A 22890-nucleotide genomic window follows, 5' to 3' on the forward strand; every position below is an offset into this window, starting at 1 on the left:
AGCACTATTTACAATAGCAAAAAGATGGAGACAGCCTAAATGCCCATCAATGGAAGAATGAATAAACAAACTGTGATACATACACACAATGGAATATTATGCTACATTGAAGAACAACAAGGAAGCTGTAAGCTAGCACATAAACATGGATGAACCTTGAGGACATTATGTTGAGTGAAATTAGTCAGTCGCAAAAGGAGAAATACTACATAGGACCACTACTGTAAAAGACTAAGAAAAAGAACCCATACTAAAGCGGGGGGAGGGGGATTATTTGCTGGTTACCAGGATGTCGGGTGGGGTGAGGGGAGTGAGGGGAAGGTGGAGCACAAGGTAGGGGATAGACACAGGATAGTTTGGGTGCTAGGGTGGGGGCAATACACAAGAAGGGGGAAGGGAATGGAAGAACAAAGCAGACTGGAAAACAATTAGGCAGGTTTGCATGGGCTAATCAGGACAGAGGTAAATAATGATGTATTCACAACCTTGGAACAACAAGGCTCTGGAATACAGGGATTGAAACATGGTTGGAATGGGCAAAAGGGGAGAAATAATGTTAAGATGCTTGGCTGTCTTTTGAATCTTCGTTTCCCTGGCATACCATTATAAAATAGACACTTGAGGGGAGAAAAAGGGATAGCCAGAAATATCATCATAGAAAGCTTGTAAGTCTGTCTTCTGCCTATAACTGATTGGAATACCTAAAATGGGGCTACAACGTGCCCAGATAGGGAGGCTTCGCCTCTGCATTGCATAAGACCATAGATGGAACCCTGAACCTCACCCAGAATCTTCTGAGGTAGGAAATTTCCACCTGAAAGGACAAGCAGACCAACCTGGAGTGACTAGAAGAACAGAAGCTACTTATTAAAAGAAAGACCAACAGGGAAAATACAAAACAATAATGCAGACCGACTAATTTCTACAAGAACAAGCAAGTTACTCACCCAGGAGACATCAAGGCAAGTGGTTGGGTTCCCTCAGGGCAAACCCTCTTCCAAGACTAAGATTCAATGGGAATACACGAGCAGACATGCACTCTGATTGGTGACCACATTCATCACTGATAAGAGGAAATGAGGGAAAAACAGCAATGAAGCTGCAAGCTACAATGTTCAATAGGCTCCTGTGAACCCAGGTGGAGACCTGGTCAGCCAGCAGTGTCGCAAGACCTGGGGACTCTTGAGCCCAGAGTCAGTGACATAGCCACAGAGGACTAGAGTGGAGAGTGAAGCGTCCAGCTAATAAGAAGAGAAGGTACATGCATAAGAACACCCACACTTGCAGATAATACCCACTTGACCTGGCTTCAATGACTGGATGATCACAGCTCAACTAGAAGAAGAAAGAGGAAAAAAAGAGTAATCTGATACAATTTGATGAACATGACCTACACTTATGGATGCAGTAGCTCAAAAGAGGGAATCAATCTTTATAGCGAGGGTCATTCCCACCCCCTCCATACACAGAGTAGACAGGGATGGGCAACTTGGACATTGGCTACCCAAAATGGGGGGTGGGGGGTGGGTGGATACAAAGACAAGAAGTGACTGACTTACAAGCTTTCAAGAGGGAGCCTAGATCCAGAGGGCACGGAGGAAGGTAGAATCTCCACTAAGTAGTATCCATTCTGTCTGTGTGGGACTAATGAAAGGAGATAGGCATAGGTCCCTTGTGGTACAATGGTGAATAATAATCATTGTTATCAGGACTGACTTTGAGGGTTAGAAAAGTAAAGGTAGATGTTCTGTAGCAGAAGGAGGGGAGTGATTGACTTTGCAGTCAAGGAGCAGAGGTCCCTAGATGCATCAAGGGATAAAAGTGTAATGTGAGACCCTATCCAGAGAAGCAGCTATTCCAGAGATGGAGGCAGAGAGGATGACATGGAGAGATGGAGTGGCTGGGAACTCTAGACCCAGAGAGGGAGAGGGGCTGTGTGCTGACTATGGGGGGGAGGGAGGGGGCAGGCTTGCAGGGTATATCCTTTGGTTGGCTGATAATGCATGGAGAGAATTTTAACCATGGCAATGAAACAATATCCGATAGGATGAACGTAAAGCTAATGTTCCCCCATGTAAATTATCACATAATTCACAATAAACATTAAAAAAAAAAAAACCTTTTTTGCAGGCAACCTATCAGATTTTCTAAATATAATTGAGCAAAAAAATTATACTGGTCTCACTCTTAGCTAACCTTTCCTTTAAAAAAAAAAAAAAAAAAAAGAGTGGTAGCATATTGAGACTAGAGCAAAGGAAATCAGCAGTCATTTAGCAGTTGCAAATTGTTACAATAGACAAAATACCTAGGAGAAAAAGAAATGAACAAAGTGTATGTGTACAAAGAGGAAATAGTGCCAAAAGACAAAATAAATGTACAAAGTATTGAAGGGTCAAGAAGAGAATGATAATGACAAAGAGCAGAAGCACTAGACTTGAAGTCAGGAGAGCTAAGCTCATGCATTCTTGCCTGGTAGGAATTTTGCAAAATAAGTGAGTTATTTAAACTCTCGGACCCTCATTTCTTAAACCCTGAATTGAGTTAATTTAAATATCCATCCCTTAATATTGTGTTCAGGAGTCTCTGTGTGGCATAAGAGGTGAAAAGTTGACCTATGAACCAAAAGATCAGCAGTTAAAACCCATCCTGGAAGTGCTTTGAAAACTGTACAGAGCAGTTCTCCTCTGCAACACGGGGTTGTCCTGAACCAGAATCAACTCCCAAGTCGACTGGTTTAGTTTTGGGTAAGGTTATTGTGAGTCGGCACTTAACAACGACAAGAACAACAACATAAGCATAATATCAAGTTTTATTTTGTTGTTGTAACCCTTTAAACCAATTGTGATGCAATCTTGTTTAAAAATTAATCTTTGAATTTAGACTGGTAATATTATTATGTGACTGACTATATGAACAAGTCAGTTAATCAATATAAATATCATGAGCAAACATTTATATAATTCTCAGGTACAGGGACTTGGTTACAAAGATACTTGAGAGTTAATTATCCAGTTAAGGAAAAATGTCATCTCTCATTTTACAATGAGTTTATTACATGTGTGGATACTCCTATAGTAAAGAAGTACACATCTATTACCAAATCACTCCATCTGTGAGCATCCCACTGATAGCTATGATGAAAATGAATGCTGTGATATAGACTTTCACCACTCAGGAAGCATGAATCATAAGAGCATAAATAAAAGTCCCATTTCAAAGCTCATTCATGATCCCAAGAGTTGTTACTTCCACCTGATTTCCTCATCAAGTATGAGAGCAGCAAATACCCCCTGGTTTCATCAAAGCGGCTGAACCTCACAGAACCTGGGGACCAATGCCCTTGATTTTCTGTATTGGCTCCTCTCCGCTACAATCCAACATCATCCTATTTTTATTTCAGCTTTAATGAAGCAATCTCACTCCCAAAGGGAGTGACTGAGATCACCATCCCATTCCCTATAGTTAAACCTATCAACAGTTTTGTGATAAATGCACTCTATGTACCAAATACAAAATTGAAATGGCTTCAGACTAAGATCTTAGAAAAAAAGAAACTCATAGATAATTCCCCAAACTATAATAATTTTCATTTGCTGAACATTTTATCTCAGATGGATCATTTTCTGGGTTGTAGTCACTTCCTTCCTAGTTTGATAAATTAATTTAAACTGCATTAGCCCACATTTGAGCTGATTTACTGTTTAATTTGTGTGTGTGTTGGTGGTTTCTTGGTTCTGAAATTATCTTATGAATACAATCTTTTATATTACATTCACTTCAACAAGTATATGGGAGGTTCAGATGACGTTGTAAAGAAGCTGGAGATACTAGCAATAGTTCTTCGACCCTACAGATTGAACTCTAAAGGGAAAGATTATTTGCATACTTGTATACCAGTACATTATTATTATTTTCTTTAAAATTTTAAGGTCTCCCTTGAATATATTTATTTTGTAGATTTAGGGAAGTCTTGAAGTGAGTAGTGACATTTATGATGGGCTTTGTAGCAAAGATAGACTATTTATTATGGTTCATTTACTAAAATGAAAGGTCCTCAAAGTAAAGACTCTGTTAGCTACTTTTGTATCTCAGGAAGCAATAAACTTTTGGGACAACTGTAAAGATACTGAGATTGGAATAAATACCTAAAGACTGTACTTCTTATTCAGATAATGTTTTTGTAATTCACAAGGATTTTTATAAGCATTTATAAATAGTATGCCATATCCCTTCTACAAGATTTATTCAGGAACTAGAAGTTGAAACACGAGATTTGAATGAGAATGGATAGTGCCAACTAGCATGAGTTGGAAGATACGAGTTCAAATGCCTGCTCTGCTTACTAGTGAGGTGGACTTGGATGAGATATTTCATCTCTCCAAGTTTCCAATTCATCGGCTGAGACTCCAGATAACAAAACATAGCATAAAGGATTTGGAGAAAGAGTAGATAAGATAACACATGAGTCTTTCACAAAGTAGGAATTCAAAATATCCTAACTGAACTTGAATTTGATTCAGCAAGACTTTAATTTTCAAGATAAACTTCTAATAATAATAACACATATGTCTTAAACATATTATCTCTTAATATTCAGACAAGCATGAACTCTGAAAGTAAAGATGAAGAAACTGAAAGTTTGAGTTAGCTCTTTACTAGATAGCCTAAACCAGGAAGTGGACGAGTGCATCTGAACCCTGTCTGACTCCAAATTTTTTTCCCCTGATCATTGATAAATTATCATTGCAAATTTCTGAATCTAATAAGAATACAACTTTTTTATTTGTTTTCTGTTGAGAAAGATGTTCTCATTCCCCCTAGAATATTGCCTTTACCTTAAAGGAAATTTAAGTTTTCTTTGAATTTATTTTATCATTTGCCTTTACATTTTTCAATATCTCCTCCAGAAAGGAGGAAGGAAGATTCCACTGGTTAGTGGGGTTGAGGAACTGGGCTGTCATCCAGGGCTGTTCATGGTTCATAGCCATGTCTATTCCACGTGTCCATCTACGCAGTGTAATTTGCCTCAATCCCAGAAGTTTTGTGGTTCCCCTTCTGCTCTGTGACCAGGGGTGAAACGAGTATTTGTCCTTGGTTCCAAGCTATTCAAAATACTGCTAATATGTGGGCCCCTATTTTAGTTCAAAATTTGGAAGAGAGAGAGGTATAATTATAAATAAGCTTCAAGCTCCAACATTTATTAAATTTGGCTATTACGTGGGCATATTAAACTCCACTCAAAGAATAAACTGTGATGGATTAATGCTCTTTTGTATCTAGAATCTATTCTTACCCTTTTGTAACACTAACTTATAAAGAGTGGATATGGATAAATAGTGCTCTGAATGTAATTATAATTTTACCGAACAAATAAAGAATCGAAAGGTAAATGAGTCTAATACATCTTAAATAGTTATTATTCATATGTATATATATTTAATATTTAAGAGGTATTTCTCATATATATAAATGATTCTCTTTCTCTTTGTATATATGAGGAATATATACACATACATAAAGAGAACGAGAATCATTTGAGACCATTTCCAGAACAATATTTAAGATTAAAATTGTTTAGAGCTAGTCCTATCCGATACTTCTAGCATTTATCCGATATCTAACCTTTAAGTGACTAAATTCCTCTAAACTTCAGATTCACATCTACAAAACTGGAATAATAGTATCTCATCATAGGGTTGATCTGAGGGTGAAATTTGGTAATATATTAAACCATCTCTTGAGGACTGAATGATAGTTCGTGCTATTATCAATATATTATAATAACTATCTATTTCTTTCTCCATGAATCATAGAAAAAAATCATTTAAAACATGATAAAAGAGAACCTGCTTTTAAACTGTAACATGTCTTAAGCATTTTAATAGACATGTTTTGAATTGGTATTATTCAAGCTCATTTAAAACAGGATCAATAAACCACCAGTTATTTTGGTTTATTTAAATGTGGGGGCTGGCACATTCGTCTCTTCAGTTTGCAAAAAAAAAAAAAAAGACATGTTAAGACTTCACACAATGCAAATCATAGAAGAAGTTTATTCTTTTTGTTTGGTTGGTTTGTCATGATTGATAAAGTAATTGATTCCACTTCTCGAATAAAAGTTATGTTGCATTTATGTTCCAATACTTTTTCTTTTTCTTCTCCAGGAGCATTTTGATTGAATACTGACAATAATCTTTCCCAACACCCAGTGACTGTAATTATTGCTGCACTCTCGACTGTGGCCAATTTCAGATTTAGAAGTTAAGGGACTGTCACTGCCCTGCCTTCTAATTACTAAAGACACTGCGGTAAAATTCAGACATGGTTGCTAGGAAATATCACCCTAAGGGAACTTTTCTGGTATCCCTTAGGCTTCATGTTGACCTCATAGATTAATGCAAACCCTGGCATAGTTCCAATTGGTGACTGCAACTATATAATCCAAGTGCAAAAGGAAAGAAATCAGAAACTATTCTGTATTCACATAGTGTAAGGTGAACTTGTGTGTCCCCTTATTCTGTGTGAGTATGCTTTTGAAGCTGCATAGTGAATTTTATAATTGGGAGATTCAGAACCAGGCATTCTAAATAATAATAAGTATAGTTGTCAAGGTAACTGGGGAATAGCACTGAAGAAGATTTTAAAAGTAAATGAAAATGGGAACATTCTCCTCTACTGTTGTTGGTATCCTGCTTATGCTTTGTGTTGACCCCCATGGAATGCAAAAATGGTGTATTTCTGGTTGGTGACTACAATATTATCTTTTATCAGACTTCAAAGGGAGAACAATCTAAAAATATGCCAGCATCCTATAGAAAAAGAAAAGAGAAGAAAAAAAATCCACTGCTATTTACTTGATTCTGACTCGCAGCAACCCTGCATAGAGTTTCTGAAGGAGCTCTGGTAATGTAGTGGTTATGAGTCGGGCTGCTAACCTCAAGGTCAGCAGTTCAAAACTGCCAGCGGTTCCATGGGAGAAACATGAGGCTTTCTGCTCCCATAAAGATTTACAGCCTCGGAAACCCTATACAAGGTCTCTATGAGTCGGAACCGACTCCATGGCACACCATCACTGCCATAGAATTTCTGAGGCTACAAATCTTTACCGGAGCAGAAAACTTCATCTTTCTCCAGCAGAGTGGTGTATTCTACTACTCCACCAGTAAATTTTAACAGAAGTGCATCTTAACATAGACTGTTCATAGAACTCAATACTACAACAGACTATATTCAGATATATTTCTGTTCAAATTTAGCTGACTTCAAAATGAGGCAGGTAAAACACATTATTACTAGAAAAGATTCTAGACTACAAAACAGAATATGTAAGGTGAGGATGAGGATTGAATAGACCCATACAGTCAAAATCAAGCACTAGACAAACTGTCTAACAATCTGTGAAGATGTTAGTGAATACTCATATGCCTACATTGTTTTATGTTTTCTAAAGAAAACTTATGTAGTACTTTCTCCATGCCAGGACATATTATTCTGTGTGCTTTTATACAGCTTAACTCATTCAAGCCTCAACAACCCTGTGGAGCAGGTCCTTTAATTATGCTCCTTTTAAGGATGGGAAAACTGAGGAATGAAGAAATTAAGTAACTTACTCATGATGCAAGGTAAGTGCTAGAACTAAGGTGTGAACCCAGGGAAATAGCTTTCAAAGTATGTACTCTTTACTGTGTGGTTCTTCTCTCTAAGAAGTTCTGGAGCCTTTTATTTTCTCAGTACAAGTGGAATGAAAGGAAAAATGTATTCTAGTTTCTGACCTGTACCTTTCGCTTATGAGTTTTGACGACAGTGTATGTGCTTCCCACTGGGAGAGGCGTGGCAGGAGTGCTTTCGTTTTTTCCTGGTTTCAGCATGTGTTCAGTTTCACCCTTTGGAGTTAGAAGACAAGACCTGAACTGATTGGATTCTTTGGGGACCTCTTTTGTTTTACCAGCTTTAACAGACCTGGCTTCTGCACCTTCAAAAGCATGTTAGATCCTCAGGCAGCTGACTTGGTTGACTGTTTAAAGTCACTACCACTGATGGAAGGCAAGATAGGTTTCCTATCGACATTGTCTCTGAGAAAAACAAGATATTCTGGTGCCAGTGGCAACTGCTTTTGTGTAGCATAATAATGCAATTTGACTGGTCTTATTCAAAGGAATTTGGACAATGGAATTAATTGTACAAGTCAGAGTGAACATAAAATAATTCATAAGGAAGAACAAACAAAATAGGACATAAATGAAATGGAAATGAATTTAACTAAGACAACTGTCTTTGTGAGTTTTATCCCTCATATTCTCATGAAATTAATGCCAAGGCACTGAATTTAGAACTGATATTAGAAGGTTCTGATGGACTGAGTCCAGAATGCTTCCCAGAGGTACTGAAAACCTTTGTAATTGTTCTAATACAAGTACTTTAGCCACTCAAGTGTAGTGTTAAATGCTAGCAGAAAAGTTTAAACTGTCTGTATAATTAACAAGATGACGTTCAAGGGTTTTGAACAAAAGCACAAAGATGGTAGATAGTTACAAAATTTGGGTCATGAAAGTCTTCACAGTTTGTCCTAGAATCAAATGATTCTCTGTGAGTCATCTGGGTTAGTTTAACACCATCCGTCTCATTTCCTTGGGATTCAGGGTAAGGTAGGGCTTGAGATCCAGAGCCACAGAAACTCAGAGCTGGAACCTTTGAAACAATCACTGACGTTGGAAGGGGGTAATTAAAACCAAAAAGTTGGCTTCTAATTCAGGTTTGCTTGGCTTCCATCCTTACATATGAACAGGGGTTCACTCAGATGGGCTCTCAGAGCATTTCGAGATTTAGTCTGAATAAAAATGTGTATATGTGCGTATGTGTCATGTATGTGTGTGCATGAATGAGAGAGGATGAGAGAGAAGACAAGAGCTAGATGCATAAAATGAAGTATCATTTTTTTTCTCAAAAACAAGAAACTAACTCTTGGAAACAAGTATTCAGATCTGCAAGATTATGGCTATTTTTCAGACTTACTGAAAAATGTTAGGTGCTGTAGAGTCAGTTCCGACTCATAGTGATCCTGCATAGGGTTTCCAAGAGGCAACTAGTGGGGTTTGAACTACTAACATTGCAATTAGCAGTCCACTCATAATTAATAACATCTGACTACATTTTCAAATGCCACCACTTCATTTGACAAGTGTCAAACATAGGCCAGTCATCCCACATAGTCAAAAGCTTGCAGATGCCCACAGGGTGAGGGCCTTTGAATTTTAATGAAAAAGTAAAGCACACTCTGACTTTGAGGTTAAACATCCTGGGCTATTTTCAGCAAACTTACTTAGCAGCCCCCTCCAGACTAGGAGCTTTGACCCCAGATCCATAGAGGCTGTAATGGCAGAAGGGTTTTGCCCCTGCCCACTGTTCACAGAAATGACTCTCTGCAGAGAGCAGCTCTGTACTTCCCAAGAAATCTTCCAATCTGGAGTATATTTCAATCATTTCCCAAACAAGCGCCACATAAATTATTCCAAACCATGTTTACTTACTTGGGTCTAAAATCCTGTAGATGGACAAAGCACACATGGCCAGAGAAAGAGAAAAAAAAAAAAATCCCCACTGGAGCGCAGCCCGGTAAACACAACTTTTCCTTCTTTAAAAAGTTAAGTCCACGTTTTAACCCTCTGGCATCAGATGTGGCCAAACAACAAAATATATTAAATTATGGGAGTTTTATCCCCTTTTGTCAAACACATGTAAATAAATGATCAGGGGATGCAAAACTAATATAAAAAAGAACTCTATAGATGAGTTTCTCAAGAACAGAAGGAGAGAGTTCTAAAGTTCTCAAAACATATGTCCCAAGTTCATTCTCCTGCATATTTAAACAGGGTGATAAGAATGTTATCAACGTTTTCTTCCAAGTGAATGATACTATTTTAGGAATATCCTGATTTTTTTCTCACACTTTCTTAGGGAACTGGTAATAGAAAAGCTTCTCTCTCAGGTAATCAAATGCATTTTTACTCGGTTCCTCAGCTCGTTCAACCTGAGGTTTCCAGAGCTGCATTACTAACTCATGGGGTTGCTCTGAGAATTAATTAATTAGCATATGTGAGATCCTTCAAGATGTTCATACAAAAGGTGCTAAAGAAGGATCCAATCTGGCATCATAACAGAGGGGCCTCCTAAAGAAGACTTCCTTCTTGCATTATTCTTAACACTAACCCAAACTCATAATTTAGCCAATGCCAGAATACAGTCTGGAAACACTTGAACAATGGAATTCTGATGTTTGCAATCTGATTTCTTTCTGGCACACTTTGGGTTTTAGAGTCCTATTAGGCTATAATTAACATAGTACTCCACGACTTACTATTTTCTTTACAATTTTCCTTTAGAGGAATGCATTTCTTCAAAGGCAAATAACCAACCCTAGGCTCTCAGAGTAGTCTTGTAGGTAAGAAAATCTCTTTCTGTTCTGTTCTTGTGAGAACACCATTCCATGTTAGTTTTTTTCTGTTCTTCCTCCCTTCCAGATAACCAATGTCAGAAATGAGTTTCTCTGGGCTTTCACTTGGAACATGTCTGCCACCCTAACCTGCGAAACCCTTCTTGGGGCTTCCATTTGTATTCAGATGATTTGATTTAGTTGCACAATTTCCAATCTCTTTGACTTTGTGTTATCTAAACCAAGACTAAACCCACTGCCGCCAAGTTGATTCTGACTCACAGCAATTCTATGAGGCAGAGAAAAACTGTTTCTGAGTTCTGGGTTTCTGAGGCTGTAAATCTTTACAGAAGCAAACAGCCTTATTTTTCTCCCATGGAGCATCTTGGTGGCTTACAACTGCCAACTTTTCAGTTAGCACCCCAACCCACTCAACAGGCTTGTGATTTTACCAAGTTAAACATTCTAAGTGGGATCCTACCATACAATGGGGTTTTTGCTCCACCTCAGTGGAAGTTTGATGATAGTCTAAGGATTTTATTTGACAGAGACACTGCAGGCAGAAAGTCTCATGTATTTGCCTAGGAGGTCACTACCAAATCAAGTTTTGATTTTCAGACTTCTGTCTTACTTTGCCCATGTCATACAGAGCTGGCACATAAGTCAGTACCCAAAGGAAAAAAAAAAAGGTATTCAGTGGACGTTTATAATTAAGCCCCTATTATGTGTGTGGATAAGCACTGGACCACAAGGTCAGTTTGAACCAAAAAGTCAGTGGTTCAAACTCACCAGCCACTCCTCTGAAACCCCTATATAGGATCACTGTGAGTTGGAAGTGAGTCAACAGCACTTAAGAGCAACCTGCACCAGTGTGGCATTGTAGGACAATCACTGGACTACTAACTGCAAGGCTGGCAATTCAAACTCACCAGCTGCTCCTCTGAAACCCTACATAGGGTCACTATGAATCAAAACCAACTCAGTGGCACTAAACAACATCATGTGCCAGGCACTGTTTACAGAACTTCAGGGAGAAAAACAGACAAAGTCCATACCCCTTTGAAATGTATACTCTTTCCCTTGAAAAGATTAAAGGGTGGCTTTGGAACACCATAAGCACAACTAGATATTTTCAACAAAAGTTTTGGCTGTATGGCCCATGTTCCTGCAGACAACAGCTATAACATGAGGAGTAGCCTCTCTGTTCTAATAGAGAAATTTTCAAAAATACTTCTGTTTAAACCCATCCTGAGACCCCCTTACAATAGAAGCTCTTATAACATTCTGATTTGAAGGTAACATAGAGTGTATCATGGTCCAGTCACCTTAAGGATGGAAAGAGCCTACTACTTTGCTCCAAGAACGACAGGATCATTTGTTGCCTCCTTCCTCCTAGTTTGTTTTCCTTCCATGTGTCTTCACTTCTTTGTCAATGAAGCCATTCCACAGTGATTGCCTTGGCACATTCTGGCCTTATAATTACTCCGGTTTCTGTAAAACAGTTCATTAAGTGTTTTCCTTAAGTCAAGATTGATTATGTCAACCACATTACCTTTATCTGCTAATTCAGTTAGCCTACCAAAAAAGAAAGGGGAAAAAAAAGGTGCATCTGAAAGAATTTATTTTTGACAGCCATCAGCAGGTGCCAACAGAGGCTCCATTTTTCTCCTTTCTATATCTTTTTGATGCCTCATCCTGTGTACATGTGCATGGGACGAGATTCCCTAGTTGACAGACAACTCTCCTGAACATCAGGGTGTTCAAAGAACTATACCACCCACTACCCACTTTCAGCATCATCTTGTATGTTCATTGCATTCAACTTAATTTTTTTTTAAATTTCCAACAACTGATGTGTTTAGCTGAGGCTACATTTTTTAAATATGAAATAAAGATTCTTACTACTATGGAAAGCCACTCTGGCATATTTTGGGATTAATTTCCTAGTAACAATGGATTTAATACAGAACATATTTCTATTGTAGCAAAGAAAAAAGCTAAAGGGAGCAATATGCATTTTGCAGATTCTGCCAAACAAGGCAATGTTTGTTTATGCTTTAGAGAAAATAAATTAATGTGTTTTGTTTACATTTGCATACATCTTTCTAGAACACATGCATACACAAAACACAGTTGTTGTTGTGTTATTATTAATATTTTTGTTATGGGGCCTCTTCCTGTCAGTCCATATGGCTTGCTCTAAATGGTTTACCTTTATACCCTAAGAATGAATCTCACAACCCTTTCTAATCTGACATGACCTATGTTGTTGAGGGAAGAACCCAAGAAAGCACTGACTTCACCTGTGAATTGACTGCCATCATATTTCATATACATTTACAGTATATGTGTGTGTGTGTGTAGAGTCCTGACATGGCACTGTGGACTAATGCATTTGACTGTAAGATCAGTTTGAACCACAAGTTCAGTAGTTTAAGTTCACCAGCCGCTCGTCGGAAATCCTAAAGAAGGTTGCTATGAGTTGGAATCAACTTGAAAGCACTCAACAACAACAACAGTGTATATTTAAAGATCTCTTTAAAGTGTTCAAGAGCAAAGATATCGGTTTCAGGACTAAGATGAGACTGGCCCAAGCCATGGTGTTTTCAATAGCCTCATGTGCATACGAAGGTTGGACAATGAATAAGGAAGACTGTAGAAGAATCAATGCATTTGAGTTATGGTGCTTGAGAAGAATATTAAAAGTACCAGGGGATACCAGAAGAACAAACAAATCTGTGTTAGAAGTACAGCCAGAACATTCCTTAGAAGTAAGGATGGTGAGATTTCATCTTTAATACTTTGGACATGTTACCAGGAGGGACCAGTCCCTGGAGAATGAAATCATGCTGGGTAAAGTGGAAGGTCAGTGAAAAAGAGGAAGACCCCCAATGAGATGGTTTGGTACAGTGGCAGCAGCAATGGGCACAAGTGTAACAGTAGTTGTGAGAATGGCGCTGGACCGGGCAATGTTTGTACTGTTGTGCACAGGGTTGCTATGAGTCAGAACCTACCCAAGGGCACCCAACAACAAAAGTAGATATACATGTGATTGAAAAGTCATAACGGCCCTGTATAGGTTTTCTGAAGAGTAGTTTGTGGGTTTGAACAGCCAACCTTGTAGTTCGTATTCAAATGCTGATCCTACAGTGCCACACCCGGAGCCTATATATAGGTGTATGTGGAGTATGTGGAGTTCTAGTGTGGTGCTGTTTGTTAATGCATTGGATTGCAAAGTTAGTTTGAACCACAAGGTCAATGGTTCAAGCCCACCAGCCACTACTCAGAAACTCTATACAGGGTCACTATGGGTTGGAACCCATTCAACGGCATTTAACAACTTAACAATAGCATATATAAATATTACATATAGTCATGGTGTGGCACTATGGGTTAATGAGCTAGACTACAAAGTAGTTTTGAACCACAAGGTGGGTGATTCAAGCTCACCAGCTGCTCCTTAGAAACCCTGTAAGGGGTTGCTATGGATTGGAACTGACTCAATGGCCTTTTACAACAACAACAATATATTTATATATATATTCTGAATCCAGTGGTGGGCGGGGTGATCTTAAATTCTTTCTGAAGAGTTACTCAAACTGAACTTTTGATGGATTTCAAGGTGGGAAAATCTATTTTAACTTACAAAATTCTTACCCCCCCCCCAACTTTAAAGAATTTTGCAAAAAGAAGACTATATATACAAAAAAAAATCCTCTTTCTTATACTCCTTAACTTTACCAGTCCCAAGAGTAAGCGATCATGTATTTGCCCCCAGTCTGTTGACTGGGGGGTATCAGTGTCAATTTACCAACATGAAAGTTTGCATAATGCTTATGCACAATGTGTCCTTGAGTTTGGAACACTGGTGCTTATAGAACTGTTTGGGCTTTTTGCTTTCTGTTTGTTGTACAATGGTTCAGGACAATATTAACGTTAATAGGAGTATGTAGAGGTGTATGTATGTGTGTGTGTAGGGAAAGAGAGGTTATGGCACAATTGCTTTAAAATGTCAAGAGTTGGGGAATATTTTTATACCAGAAACTCTTCCATACATTTGAGGTCATTCAAAATGACTTTGTTTTCCAGACTCAGATAATTTTGCAGTATTTTATTGAAAATCTTCTTTCTCTGCCTGCAGTTAAAAAGTAGAACCCTAACAGCTACTCTCTTATGCTGAAAGTGTATTTGTAACCCATATTTAGTATAGAAACATAGGAGGAAACATCTTCACCTCACCTATCTTTATTTAGAGTTGCTTGCATTCCATTGTTTCATGAACAAGATACTCAGCACTGAAGCTCTTCCATGTAAGAGTATTCATACACCAATGAGAAGTAGAAGCCTGGATACATCAAGGACAGCTGTATTTCCAGCTAATACTAGTTTGCTGTATACAAGGCCTCTAATTCAGCATCATTTATAAAGATAGATGACATGTCAAAGATAAGTGGGGAAATTATTTTGCATGTGTGAAAATTGCACGCCTCCACTCACTGATTGCATTCACAACTTCTGTCCCTCTATACTTGCAGAAAGTTAGTACAGGCCATCATATTCTGGTTTGATACATTTAGCACCTATTCTTCACATAATGAAAGGAGCTCTGGTAGCGTAGTGGTTACGAATTGGGCTGCGAACCTTAAGGTCAGCGGTTCGAAACTACCAGCTGCTCCGCGGGAGAAAGATGAGGCTTTCTACTCCCGTAAAGATTTACACCCTTGGGAACCCTGTACAGGGTCGCTATGGGTCAGAACCGACTCGACGGAACTTAACAACAACAACAACAACTTCACATAATGGAGTCCTGGCATGGTGCTGTGGGTTAATGCACCAGACTGCAAAGCCATTTGAACTGCAAGGTCGGTGGTTCAAGCTCACCAATTGCTCCTCAGAAAGCCTATACAGGGTTGCTATGGTTTGGAATCCACTCAACAGCAACTTAACAACAGCAACTTTGCATAATAAATTATTATTATTATGTGGTTAATTGCATCTTTTTGACATTGTAATGAAAAGTAAAGTAAAAATGCATGGACTTTGATTCAGACAGATAAGATTTCAAATTCCTGTTCTCACTTACTTTTCGCTGCTTCTTCAATCATCTGAATCTCAATTTCTTGGTAGGATCATTGAGGGAATTATGCGAACCACAAGGTTGTCAGTTCAAGCCCACAAAGCGCTCCATGGGGGGAAATGAGGCTTTCTGTGATCACAAAGATTTACAACCTCAGGGAAGCTATACAGGGTCAGAACCAACTTAACAGCATTTATCACCAACAACAAAATGTATGATAAGGTCCAAGGATAATGACTGGACCATAGTGAACTGAATGGGGAATAGTGAGTCTTACTACCCGAACACGCTGCTACCTTTCTTGGAAGGTGACAAGCACACTGACTGGCACAGTTAGAAGGTGCATTTTAACGAGGCCCCAAATACCAAATAATTGGCTCTTGAAAACCAAAAAGAGAGTGTGTTTCCCAACAATGTATCATCTTATTCAGTCCGTATTCTGGTTGGTTTTCCCCATTATTATCATTATCATTGTCACTCTGTCATCGTTAGCATCAACACAACATGCATGTCACACCTGCTCTGTAGCTATATGATCTCATTTGATCTTGTCCTAACTCTCTGAATTAGTGCCTATTATTTTTCCTCCTTTATAAAGAGATTAAATAACTTGGTTTAACTCACATTGGTTGGTTCATTGGTTATGTGTCGGAACCGACTCATAACGACCCTGTACAGGGTTTCCGAGGCTGTAAATCTTTACGGGAGCAGAAAGCCTCACCTTTCTCCCACGGAACACCTGGTAGTTTCAAACTGCTGACCTTAAGGTTCACAGCCCTATTTGTAACCACTACGCAAAACTGAGATTCATACCTAGATAATGGGACTGCACAGTTGGCTGTTTCAGTATACTGTGCCCCCAGTGCCTACTTCTAGTATGTTTTCCAAGAACTTCAAGAAGTTAGAAACTTATATCCTACACTTGGATCTCACTTTCCTGGTTTTGAGATTCTTGAGTGCCATTGGTAAACACTTAAGCCAGATCAACGAGGGCCTTTCATCCTCCAACAAGGCTCAGTGACCTAAAGAAAGCCAGTCTGATGCCTCTTGTATGTCAGGGATGCATTCTCACCAATATGCACCTTACCTTTGCGTTAGACTCTGGTAGCTTAGTATTAATATTTGGAAGATAGATTCTAGTCTCACAAGAGCAGGAAGTGTACCTCCATTGCTCATACAGGAGATCCCTGTTCCTAGGCCCAGTGTCTGGCACAAAGTAAGGTAAACAGTTACTGTCTGAGTGAATGAACTCTTTTGAGCCATTTGTTGCCACTCAGTATGTACTTGTTTCGTTACAAATAGCTGTTAACCTTAGGCTAATTTCTTTACCTCTATGTTTCAATTTCCTTATCTGTAAACTAAAGATAGTAATTGTTGGTTCTGATTCATAGTGACTCTTTATAGGGTTTCCGAGGAGTGACTGGTGAATTTGAACCGCCAACCTTGTGGTTCAAATCGACCTTCGGTCTAGTACATTATTTCACAGTGCCCCACCAGGACTCCATGTAATAGCATATGCCTTAAAAGACACTCATGAGAATTAAATAAGTGTATACATAAGAAGTGCCTCGCACACAGTTTACAGTCAATTTTATTGTTGCTGTTAAGTGCCTTCAGATTGATTTCAACTCATAGTGACCCTGTATAGCAGGGGTGGGGAATCTTTTCTCTGCCAAAATGTATAACACCATTGGCAGGCCATACAAAATTATCAACTTAAAAATTAGCCTGCCATTTTCAGTCAAAATATTTAATTAACTTACCCACCAATGTGATGGCTGGAACTGCAGTTGCCTTGGCAGGGTCAGACCAAATGATTTCAAGGGCCTTATGGAGTTCTGGTGTGGCGCTGTGGGTTAATGCGCTAGACTGCAAAGTCAGTTTGAACTGCAAGGTTGGTGGTTCAAGCTCACCTTGGAAACCCTCTAGAGGGTTGCTGTGGGTCGGAACTGACTCAACGGCTTTAACAACAACAACATAAGGTCCTCGGGCCGACATTCCCCACCCCTGCTGTATAGGGTTTCCGAAGAGTGACTGGTGGGTTTGAACAGTTGAGCTTGTGGGTAGCAGCTCAGTGTTTATCCTACAGTGCCACACCAGGATTCCTAACAGTCAATAAACATTGGTTATTATTATTATTCACCATAAGATCCTACAGGTGTGCAAAAGTTAAACAATCCAGTTCTCATCAAGTGCCTAAATTATTTCCAGGGCATAGGTTTAGCTACACTGACTCCTAAAGAATTGTACCTATTTTAACATCTTTATTTCATTAAGCATTGATATCATGCCTATTGGGCAAGATAAGGATTAATAAAGCTACTTTCAAATAGCAATACTTCTTTGCATTTTCAACTCATCTTAGAAAGTTTCTAATGTCCTGGCATGTCTCAGAATTAATCATAAGCAGCTCGGTAAGTCGTAGCCAATTCTCTTTTGCCCTTGAGTGCATGTGATTTTTCACCGTTCCATATTTCAGGCTTTGGGTAAGTATTATTTTGTCAAAATTTTTTTTTTTTTTCTTTTCCTCAACGGTCTTCATTAATTTCTAATTATAGACATTCTTACCTGCATCTTTCTTGCTTGAGGAAGATTAAAATATAAATGTTCAGGATTTCTACCATTTTATATTGTTGTTGTTGTTAAGTGCCATCGAGTTGGTTCCGACCCATACCGACACTGTACAGGGTTTCCGAGGGTGTAAATCTTTATATTAGTCATTTTATATCAAGTTTTGATGATCTTTCTTGTTTTACTTTAGGAATATCTCTTCTTAAGAAATTTCTTTCCTGCTTTGTACAATAAGTGCTGGACTGTGAGCCACAAGGTCAGAGGTTTGAGCCTTTCTGAGGCTTTCTGCTCCTGCCAAGATTTATAGCCTTGGAAAACCTATCTATGTAGGGTTGTTATGAGTTGGAGCAGAATCCACAGCACTTAACAATAATCTAATATCACTGAAATTAACTCTTTCAGTCTTTGCATCTTTTCCCTACATATTTTAAATATGTACTTTAGTTTTAATCGATTGTCTTTTTTTTTTAATCACATTCAGATAAATGTATCTAGCTGGAAATATCCCTTCCTCTGAGGCAAATTACATTTTCCTTCACTCATTTCAAGAGAAATTACAAATCTTTTATTAATTGGGCAAGCCTCCATTTATTACTTAATAGCTTAAGTTTTATATCTTGCTGTATAACTCATATTTCTTTTTTTTCCATTTTAAAGCTAAAAATGCAATTGTGTGCTTAAAGCAAATCAACTTCAGGTGAAAGTGTGTTGAGAAAAGTTTTTAAAATATATACATAATAAAAGAGAATGGCAAAGCTGTTAACTCTCATTACATGAACTATGCCGTTGAGTTGGTTCTGACTCATAGTGATCCAGCATAGGATTTCTGAAGAGGAGCTGGTGAGTTTGAACCACAGACATTAAGTTTATTAGTTCAGTGCTTGTTTTAGAGCACCACACCAGGAATGCAGGTGTTCCTCAGAAACCCAAAAAGGGTTGTTTGAATCAGAACTCATTTGAAGGCACTTAATAACAACAGATTCATAGATGTATTGTTTTCAAGTGCCAGAGTCAGTTCTGACTCAGCAACCTTGTATAGAGTTTCTGAGACTGCAAATCTTTATGTGAACAAAAAGTCCCATCTTTCTTCCAATGAGTGGATGGAGGACTCAAACCACTAACCTTGTGGTTTGAAGCCCAGTGCTTCTCCTACAGAGTGATTGTGTTCCCCACATAGATATAAGTTCTTGTTGTTGTTAGATGCTGTGAAGTTGGTTCCAACTCAGAGGCCTTATGCACAGCAGAACGAAATATTGCCCAGTCCTGTGCCAACCTCACAATCATTACATTTAAATCCACTGACGATGCCACTGTGCCAATCCAACTCGATGAGGGTTCTCTCTCTTTTTTTTGCTGTTCCTCTACTTTACCAAGCATAATTCCTTCTCCAGGGTCTGGTCTCTCTAGATAATATGTCCCAAGTATGAGAGATGAAGTCTCAACACAATGACTTCTAAGGAGCATTCTGACTGCACTTTTTCCAACAGATGGGTTTGTTCTGGCAGTTCATGGTACTTTCAATATTCTTATCAAACACCTTAACTCAATGAATTAATTCTTCTACTGTCTTCCTTATTCACTGTCCAACTTTCACACACATATGAGTTTATTGAAAATATCATTGCCTGTGTAAAGCGCACCTTAGTCCTCAAGCTAACATCTTGGCTCTTGAACACTGTAATGAGATCTTACGCAATAGATTTGTTTAATGATATACATCATTGGATTTCTTGACTGCTGCTTCCATGAGTATTGATCATAGACTTAAGCAAAATAGAGCCATAGAATCATTTGAACTAAGTCTAGGTGTATAGTGTATGTTGTTGTTGTGTTGTTGTCAGGTGCCATCGAGTCAGAACCGACTCATAGCGACCCCATGCACAGCAGAACGAAACAATGTCTGATCCTAGGTCAACCTCACTACTGCTGCCACAGTTGAATCCATCAATGATGCCACCTGGCCAATCCATCTTGTTAAGGGTCTTCCTCTTTTTCTCTGAACCACCACCTTACCCAGCATGACATGCTTCTCCAGTGACTGTTCCCTCCGAACAATATGTCTAAAGTATGAGAGACAAAGCTTAGCCATCTTGGCCTCCAAGGAGCACTCTGGCTGCACTTCTTCCAAAACAGATCTATTGGTTCTTTTGGCAGCCCAAAAGAACTTTCAGTATTCTCCTCCAACACCACAACTCAAAGGCATCAATTCTTCTACCATCTCCCTTATTCACTGTCCAGCTTTCGCATCCATATGAGGTTATTGAAAATATCATGGCTTGGGTCAGGCGCACCTTAGTCCTCAAGCTGTCATCTCTGCTCTTCAGTACTTCAAAAAGTTCCTGTGCAGCAGATTTGCCAATGCAATACGTCGTCTGATCTCTTGACTTCTGCTTACGCGAGTGTTGATAGTTGATCCAAGAAGAATGAAGTCCTTGACAACTTCAATCTTTTCTCCATTGATAAGAATGTTGTTTACTGGTCCAGTGGTGAGGATTTTTGTTTTCTTGACATTAAGATGCAATCCATACCGAAGGCTGTGCTCTTTGATCTTCATAAGTAAATGTTTCAAGCCCTCTTCACTTTCAGCAAGCAAGGTTGTATCATCTGCATATCGCAGGTTGTTAATGAGTCTTCCTCCAATCCTGACACCACATTTTTCTTCATAGAACCCAGCTTCTTGTGTTATTTGCTCAGCATACATATTTGCTCAGAATAAGTATGGTGAAAGAACACAACCTTGTCGCACACCCTTCCCAATTTTAAAACATTCAGTGTTCCCATGCTCTGTTCGTACAACTGCTTCCTGGTCCAGGTACAGATTTCTCAGAAGTACAGTTAAGTGTTCTGGAATACTCATACTTCTCAATGTTGTCCATAGCTTGTCATGATCCACACAATTGAAAGCCTTTGCGTAGTCAATAAAGCACAGGTAAACATCCTTCTGATATTCTCTGCTTTCAGCCAAGATCCATCGGACATCAGCAATGATATCTCTCATTCCACAGCCTCTTCTGAATCCAGCTTGAACCTCTGGAAGTTCTCTGTCAATGTATGATTGCAGCCGTTTCTATATTACCTTGAGCAAAACCTTACTCGCTTGAGATATCAAAGAGATTGTCCGATGATTTCCAATTGAGTGTGTCTGAAGATGTGAGCCATTACTGACATTTAGCTTTATTTACTTGGATTCTCAGAAGAGGTCTAACTGCTCCTGAGACATTTAAAACACCATGATGGCCCCACTCCTGCATCAATATTCCACTAAACTTTATTGGCAGTCACTTTTCCTTCATTTGTTTCTACTAGAATTTTAATGTTTCTTATAATAGATTGTGTTGTTGTTGTCAAGTCTTGTTGAATCAGTTCCAACTCATAGTGATCCTGTATAGGGTTTCCAAGGAGCAGCTGGTGGGTTTGAACCGACAACCTTGTAGTTTGCAGTCCATTGTTGATCCACTTAACAGATTTAAAACTTCTTTTTCTTAGGTACTTGAAAGAATATAGAACCCAGACATTTTACCTATTTTGGCCAATAAATACAATGGCCCTACTAGCTCTGTGTTGAGAACATGAGCACCTTACATTTCCCATTGGTGTGTTGACTTTAATAGAAACAACCCTCCCGAGAACTATACTTTTAAATGCATTAAATATTTGTTGTTATTGTTAGGTGCCATTGAGTTGGTACCAATTCAGAGCAACCCTATGCACAATAGAAAGAAACATTGTCTGGTTCTGGGTCAACCTCACAATAGTTGCTACACCTGAGACCATCACTTCTGCCACTGTGCCAATCAATCTCATTGGGGGTCTTCCTCTTTTTCTCCGACTTCCCACTTTATTAAACATGATATCTTTCTCCAGAGACAGGTCCCTCATGAAAACATGTCCGAAGTATGAGAGATGAAGTCTGGCCATCCTGGCTTCCAAGGAGCACTCTGGCTGCATTTCTTCCAACACAGATCTGTTTGTTCTTTTGGCAGCCCATGGCACTTTCAATATTCTCCTCCAACATGATAACATTAAGTATTGAGTAATATTAAACCAAATATCTGGTATAAATTTGTTTCTAATCTTTTTTTCACACATCTTGTGGGTCATCCACGAAATTGTACTTTTGAATTTGTTTTCCTACTAAATTCTGAACTTTTGCAAAGTATCTCACTTATATATGGATTGGCAATTTACTGCACAAGTCAATTTTCAAATGCTAATTCTGCCCCTTCTTTCCTCTGATCAGATTTTTTGGCTTCAAAGAATAGGAAAGAAAAAATGAAGAGAGTGAATACAGAAATATAGGAGAAGTCAAGAGAAGAGACAAGAAGAAAAGAGCCTACCATTTGTTGAGCATGCATAGGAGTACTCTGTTCCAGCAATTTTGCCAAGTACTTTCCTTGTATTATTGAGTTTAATCTTCAGTAAGAATTTGTGAATCTTTATACTACATAAATTATAAAAACCGATCATGTAAATAGCCCAGCATCCCATAGCCATTTGAGGGCAAATCCAGAATTCAAATTCATGTCTGTTGACGTTAAATGAAATATATAATCATTTTCCTCTTCAATGTTTTCTGCAAAGAGGGATTAAATTAATGGAGCAATCTTTTTTAATTATGTTATTTCCCTATAAAAAGAAAGGTAGTTGGAGAGACTGGGACACTCTTGCATTGCTGGTGGGACTGCAAAATGGTCCAACCTCTCTGGAAAGCAATATGGCATTTCCTCAGAAGGTTGAAAATAGAAATACCTTATGATCCAGCAATTCCTCTACTTGGTATTTACCCACAAGAAAAAAGAGCCACAACACAAGA

Source organism: Chrysochloris asiatica, unplaced genomic scaffold (assembly GCF_000296735.1).
Source record: "Chrysochloris asiatica unplaced genomic scaffold, ChrAsi1.0 scaffold00001, whole genome shotgun sequence".
NCBI lineage: Eukaryota > Metazoa > Chordata > Mammalia > Afrosoricida > Chrysochloridae > Chrysochloris > Chrysochloris asiatica.